We start from the raw sequence: 8,217 nt of genomic DNA, 5'->3' as shown, positions 1-8,217 counted from the left end.
ATACTACAGATCTATTTAATTTATCACTTAAGGAATGATCCACTTGTATATCACATATACATGCTTAAGTTTACATAAGATAACCATGGAGCTTTGTTTTTTGGATATGAGTAAATGCTAGAATGAAATAACAGTTATTTTATTCATAAAACAATGTGTATCATTAAAAACAACGAGACTCTGGGAGAATTAGGACACCAATCCCAACAGTCTCCCACTTGTCCTAATGCCTTGAGAGACTAATGTACAATACAATATAAAATATGTACAATATACAATAAACTAGGCCATTCCCCAATATCATCTCCCACTGTCCCTAGACAAGATGCCGCATGTCCCACAGACCCAGACTCTTCAGGTGACCCTCGAACACTTTAGCCGTAAGAGTCTTTGTAAAGGGATCAGCAACGTTGTGCTCTGACGTGATCTTTGTGACTATCACATCACCGCGATGCACAATCTCCCTGATCAAGTGGTATTTCCACTCTATGTGCTTACCTTGATGATGATTTCGAGGCTCCTTTGAATTTTCCACAGACTCGCTGTTATCGCAATAAAGAGTGATAGGCAAATATTTGGAACAACTTCTAAATCTGAAAAGAATTTCCTCAGCTAAACAGCTTCTTCAGCTACTTCACAAGCGGCTACGCATTCGGCTTCCATAGTGGAGTCCACAATGCATCTTTGCTTGATGCTTCGCCACACTACAGCCCCTCCATTCAGAGTAAAAATTGAACCCGATGTCGATTTGCGAGAATCTTTATCAATCTGAAAGTCAGAGTCCATGTATCATGTAAGGATCAGATTCTTATCTCCATACAGAAGCATGTAGTCCTTCATTCTCCAAAGATACTTGAGGATCGTCTTGATCGTCGTCCAGTGATCAAATCTTGGATTGGACTGATACCGAATGACAATCCCTACTGCATAGCAATGTTGGGTTTGGTATACAACATTGCATACCTTAAGCTTCCTACAGTTGAAGCATAGGGAATCTGTCTCATCTCCTCAACCTCTTGAGGTGGCTTAGGACATTGATCCTTAGACAAAACGATTCCATGTCTGAAAGATAATAAACCCCTCTTGGAATCTTGCATCCTGTACCTGATCAACATTTGATCGATGTACGATGCCTGAGACAGGGTTAACCGTTTGTTCTTACGATCCTGAATGATCTGGATCCTTAAAATGTACTGTGCCTCACCTAAATCTTTCATTTGGAACTGGGCAGCTACCCATTTCTTAATGTTAGTCAGATACCCTACATCATTCCCAATGAGTAGGATATCATCCACATACAGTACTAGGAAAGCTACTGAACTGTTGATGATCTTTTTGTAGACACAAGGCTCATCAATGCTCTGATCAAAACCAATCGACTTGATCGCAGTGTCAAATATGATATTCCATGATCTAGATGCTTGTTTCAGCCCATAAATGGACCTATTAAGCTTGCAAACTTTTTGCTCTTGATTTGTGACTATGAATGTCACCCCCTTCCAGATTACCCTCCTAATCTAAAAGAGGATATGACCACGGTAGTTGCTAGCCCCGCTGTCAGCACCCACCACCAAAGCTCTCTAATCTAAATGTTAACCTGCTAAATATTAATAATGTGTGAATATGGTATGCCTCCTTAAAAGGACACAAAATATAATATAAACACATGCGTACAGCTATATATAACATCTAAGGGGAGAAACATTCACAAATAGCCCAAAAATCTCTAACAGAGCCCTAGTCCCTCACAAAACATTTGTACATAAACAAATCATCAACCTAAGTCCTCTTATTAAGCCGAGTCTTTAGGTGGCAAGCAGCAGCAAGATCAACCCTGAGGAATCTGACCGTTACCTGGAAAAGAAGAACACAGAAACTTGGTGAGCTAAAAGCCCAGTGAATGACTTTAGAATCGTAAAGCAATAAGCATAGCAATACTATAAACATGTAAATATACAAATGAGTAAACTCAAGCAATTGTCTCTAAATGTAGCTTTAAGTCATTCTCAGACATCATTAAACATTATTATTCCCTAGTTGAGAATGAGCCTAAACGCTCTAGCTCCCAAACGTTTATTACCAGCCAAGAGACCCATACTTTAGTCTCTCATTCATAACTACCTACGTGCACGTGGCCATATTAAGTACCATTATATCTTAGGTACTTCTACTCAGATACCTTCTCAAATTTGTCCTTCAGTATCAAGCTACTAAGATACCTTCTCAAACGTCCTTTAGTATCAAATTGACCAGATACCTTCTCAAATGTCCTTCGGTATCAAATTGGCCAGGTACTTTCTCAAATGTCCTTTGGTACCAAATTGGTTAGATACCTTCTCAAATGTCCTTCGGTATCAAATGTGTATTTTGTAACATCAAATTAAGTTCCATTGCCTAGTATTTACACAAGAACTGTTCCATTGCCATTCATTTACACAAGAACTCATTCTCCCATAGCCTTCCTCTAGGAAGCATATATCAAAATCAGAACATAGCTTTTGTAATGGTTACACGACATACCTTGGCTTGTGTTACACACATACAAGCCGGAAACATGCATTAAGTTATTCTCCCACCATTTGTTGCTTAAGGAAGTATAATTTCATCATTAATGTCACTGTGCTTTACTTGCTCATATATACATGAGTATTGGAAACCTTAAGTTTATTTAGTCACTCACCGCTCGTCAAGCTCTTAATGGTTTGTACGCTTCCCCTAACTCTTCTTGGCCTGAAAAGATATAATTCCCAATTAAACTACTTAGAATTCTTAGTAAAATACCTCAATTAATTCATTTATTAAAAGAACTTTCATCAACACAGATAGCTTTACTGGCGAGATCCCCCTGAGCGAAGTCAGCGAGATCCCCTTGAGCGATGCTAATGAGATCCCCCTGAGCGATGCTAGTGAGATCCTCTAGAGCGATACTAGCGAGATCCTTTAGAGCGATGCTAACGAGATCCTCTAGAGCGAGATCAAGCTTTTCTTGTCAAATTTTCATCTTAGCGATACTCACCTTACCAGTGATACTCAGCCCAATTCCTAGCGAGATTTCCCCCTAGAGCGAGATCCTTCTTACAAAATCAGCGAGATTTCCTTTATAAGCGAGATCCTCATGCTCAAATCTCGCTATAATTCTCCACGATGAACTGCTTGCTTGTTCTTCACAAGTAGCTATCTGCTTATGCACTAATTCCCTATTATAAATTCAAAAATTCATAACTCAAAATCCAGAGCTCTTTTCAAGAAACTTCCTTCTACAAACTTGTTTAGATTTGATTAACTTCCTTACCTTAAAAATTCAGCCTAGAATTTCTTACAGTTTGGCTTGGAACTTCCAAATTTCACCTCTGCCCTGCTTAAACCCGGGATTCTACCTTCTCTTGGTTTTCTTCACTCCTTGTTCTTCTCCTCCTGAAATCTTCCTCCAGCAAGCCAATTTCACTACCTAGATTCTCCTAGCTTTCAAATGGCATCGAATTCACTAGAATTTTCATGTCAACTTCCGAAACCAAACTTTTGAAGTTCTTCTTCCAAAAACACCTCCCACCGCCTCCCAAGTTCAAGGATTAACTGCCACGTCACCCCCACCTAATATGTTTTTGCTTCCCTACCATCATAATTTCTATGAATAACCATGAATTACTACTTTAATAAAAATAAGAAAAAAAAATATAATATAACATTCCTTTGGCTAAACATGCTTATCTAGGAACCTAGAGTTCGGAGTTTACAATGAACCACTCTGGTTGAGTCATATAGATGGTCTTCTCAAGATTACCATTAAGAAAGGCAGTCTTGACGTCCATTTGCCATATTTCATAATCATAAAATGTGGTTATAGACATGAGAATCTGGATAGACTTGAGTATGACAACAGGTGGGTTTCCTCATAGTCAACTCCCTCGACCTATGTATAACCCTTTGCCACGAGTCGAGCCTTAAAGGTTTACACCTTTCCATCTACACCTCTCTTTTGCTTATAGATCCACTTACACCCAATAGGTCTTACCCCATCAGGCGAAGCAACAAGCTCACAGATATTATTGAAGTACATAGACTCCATTTCTTGGTTCATGGCCTTAACCCATTCATCTTTGTCAACATCCTCCATTGCTTTCTTAAAAAACAATGGATCCTCGACCTATCATTCGAAATGACATTTTGGGCTTAAGTCAAACCCATATAGCGATCCGGTGGGTTCATAACCCTCCCACTATGTCGAAGCAGTCTCAATTCTTGAGTTGGTTGACTAGATGTTCCGACCTCAACAACTCTTGTTGATCTGTCGACCTGTTCAATAACTCTTGTTGAACCATCAACAGTCTTAGTTTCACTAGAAATCTCATGCAAAACAAGCTTACTCCGTGGCTTATGATCCTGGATGTGGTCTTCTTCCAAGAAGATAGTATTTTTAGAAACAAGCACTTTGTTCTCACTCGAATCATAGAAGTACCCCCTCTCGTTTCCTTGGGGTAACCTACAAAGAGGCAAACCTTCGAACGCGGTTCCAACTTCTTTGGGTTAGTCACTAACACATGTGCCGGATAGCCCTAAATCTTGAAGTGGCATAAACTACCTTTACGGCCTCTCCACAACTCAAAAGGTGTTTCAGAAACACTTTTCGAGGGAACGTTGTTCAGGATATAGCATGTAGTCTCCACTGCAAAACCCCAAAACGAGTTTGGAAAATGAGCATAACTCATCATAGATCGAACCATATCTAACAAGGTTATGTTTCTCCTTTATGATACACCATTCTGTTGAGGTGTACCATGGGTTGAGAGTTGGAACATAATCCCATGTTTTATCATATAATTTTGGAATTGGAGGTTCATATACTCTCCACCATGATCAAATTGTAGTGTTTTTATCTTCTTACCTAACAAGTTTTCAACTTTAGCCATATACTCTTTGAACTTGTCAAAGGATTCAGACTTACGTTGCATTAGGTAGAGATACCCGAACCTTGAATAATCATCTATGAAAGAGATGAAATATTCATACCCACCCTGAGCTCTAACATTCATCAGACCACATAGGTCTGAATGTACATGCTCTAAGGCTTCCTTGACTCTGTAAACTTTTCCAGTAAAAGGTCGTTTGGTCATCTTGCCTTCGAGGCATGATTCACATATCGACAAGGAGTTTTCTTATAAACTCTTTAGAAGTCCACTTTTCACCAACTTCTCAATCCTATTGAGGTTGATGTGACATAACTTTAGATGCCAAAGATGGGTGTTTTCCTTAGGAGAAACCTTTGGTCTTTTAGCTGCTGTTACCGTACTGAACATTTTAGTATTAAACAAGGCTTTTATGACTAACAACCTTAGTATATATAAATTACTTTCCATTAAACCATAACCAATCTCCATTCCATTCTTGAAAATAAACACTTTATCTCAGAAAAGGAGATGGTATAGTATTGTTCAATGAGACAAGAAACCGAGGTTAAGTTCCTTTTAATATGAGGAACTGTGAAAACATTATCCAGTAACAAATAACGTTTCTTGTCAATAAATAACTTTAGCCTGCCTACAGCAACAACTAAAACAACTTCACCAGTGTGGAGTCATAGAGTCATCTCTCATTGTGACAACGTTTGCCAGGAATTGAATCCTTGGTAAGAGGAATTAACATGATTGGTAGCACCCAAATCTAAGATCCAGACAGAAGCATCATTCTCTACCAAACACGTCTCCAAGACTAATAAATCAGATTTACTGTATTTTTTCATCTTTTGAAGAGTACTGGGATCAGTGTCATAACAACTGACACTACTGGTTTTGTGATCTATCCCTTTATGCTCAAAAAGTAAGAACTGACGTTCAAACAAATCTTGCAACGAGTTCATGATCTCGCGCGCAATGATCATGTGCTCAACCTTTTTGGCCAAAACATTAGATATGTTAGTCAAAATGTGAAGTCGGGCCAATGAATTAGCCTTCATCCGCAGCTCATATGCATTGCGAGCACTTCACGATGCATCAAGGGTGGGGACTTGAAGACACTCCTCAACCATGACAAATTCGAGGTCATTTACCACGAAATACGTTTTACACGATTCTTTCCACTATATGTATTCGGTCTTATTAAAAGCACTAAACGGAAATACTAACGAGTTGCTGAAAAGAAAAACACATTGACCTATGTTAGGTTTTAAGCAAATACCCGTTGAAAAACAAACAACATCCAATAAGGTTTTAGCAAAACTAATATGAACCTCGTGTGACATCTAGTTTTGCAATGACGCTTCAAAGATTTAGGACAAAATTCGTCGAAGAGAGGTCAATTATCCCTCTTCTGAATTGAGAAGATCTTAACCAGTCATTAATACCAGAACAACTCTTGCTTCTATAACGACTGACCATCATTGATTTGGCCAAGAGATCATTAATTTACTTAAGAATCTCCCGTAAGTGTGACCCGCCATTTTAGGCCCTAGATCCGATCGAAGCAGCCAATCCGAAGGGAAAAAATCCGATTGAGGCAAAACCTAAAGCGACCCTATCCATTTCTGGAGTTCATCTTGATCTTGACCAACTGCACAAAACCCATCCGAAGGGGGACGTTCCCAGGGTGCCACGAAGGAGTATAGAATGATCTCACGGTGTGAACCATTGACAAAGACCATAGAACGTGTTGACACACACCTCTCACCCACGTGTTGACACACACCTCTCACCTACTTACTATAAACACTCTCTCCATCCACCTTGATATTGACTCATGTAAACACCATCCGAAGGGGGATGCTCCTAGGGCACCACGAGGCCAAGCATGAATCTCACGGTGTGAACATTTAGGGAGAAACATGAGTTGAATTATTGACATATCAAATACATCTCTTCCTCCCACTGAGTATTTTATAACCTAGGGTTTAGTTTACTTAGAAAAAACACGGCTAAGAATTTTAACTAAGTGACTTTTTAAGTTTGCACAAGAGTAACTTTTACCTTGGATAGTTAAACAACTTTTGATCATCATCCATTAAACTCTTTAACGGAGTCTTTGACCAAATTGTCGCATGCTTGTAGAAAATCTATCTAATTCACCTTTCCAGATAGGTTCCCAGGTAGGGGTGTTCTATTTTGGTCAGCTTAAGAACCCCAGCTTAGATAGAACCCGCCTTAGACAAAAGGTACCTTATAGATAGATTTAAAACAAATTTAATCTTTTATGCCAATCAATTTAATCCTATTATACCGATTTTAAGAGATTAATCTAGTACTAAACTCTTTAGAAGCATTTGAATTATGGTCTATCTCAATCAAATTTTAAAACTCTTTTATAAAACTTGAGTTCACCCTAAGTTCGCATGCAACTTTTTCTTATCGATTTTAGTTATAATTTCCTTTATAACACTTACAAACGAAACAACCAAAACCACAATGCTAAGCTAACACATGCAAGGCATTCATAACGATTATAAACTTCTTAGTGTCATGCTCAATGCATTGTTCATTCATTGCTACTTCTTTTATTTAACAATAGTACAAAACAACAATGAAACAAGCACAACATGTTTGCATTCACTCTTATACTATAACACTTATAATAAAAGGATGATGCATGATAATGCTCACTGCATGCAAAATATAACTCTTATATTTCATGATGCATGCGCATGCGCGCATGTAATTTCTTCATGCTAGATTATAACATTTATAATACATGATGCATGAATAATGTATTACATGCATGCGCATGCGTGCATGTAATTTCTTCATGCTAGATTATAACATTTATAATACATGATGCATGAATAATTGCAAAACCTAAGGTGGGTTTTTAAAACTATATGTCAAACATTTTGGCATATAAACACCACACATCACATGTATAATAAACAAATGTTGATGAACCGAGTAAAATTGCCTCAAATCCACAAAATTAAAGCTATCTATTACAAAACCAAGGAGTCTCTGGTTTAAACAGGCGAATCGGGTCTTGAACCGTCCAGGCGAAGAAACGCGTCTCCAACCATCATGTACCAAACTCCCCGTGATCGTCTACACGAAAGAACAAACAATTTGCTCTATCGTTTACCAATGCTCCCAGAGCTAAACGATCGTTTATCAATGATCGTGTACCTTTTACTAAGCGATGAAGCCTGAGGTACGTGATCGCCTAGCGCACTCTGCATAACGCCAGCCATACGCGATCGTCTAAATGACTACGATGCGGTAAAGCACCATCGCCTACACGATCGCTTAG

The sequence above is a fragment of the Benincasa hispida genome, chromosome 8 (genome assembly GCF_027475165.1).
Source record: "Benincasa hispida cultivar pf3 chromosome 8, pf3_genome.v1.1, whole genome shotgun sequence".
NCBI classification, from domain to species: domain Eukaryota; kingdom Viridiplantae; phylum Streptophyta; class Magnoliopsida; order Cucurbitales; family Cucurbitaceae; genus Benincasa; species Benincasa hispida.
Note: the sequence above shows the minus strand (reverse complement) of the source record.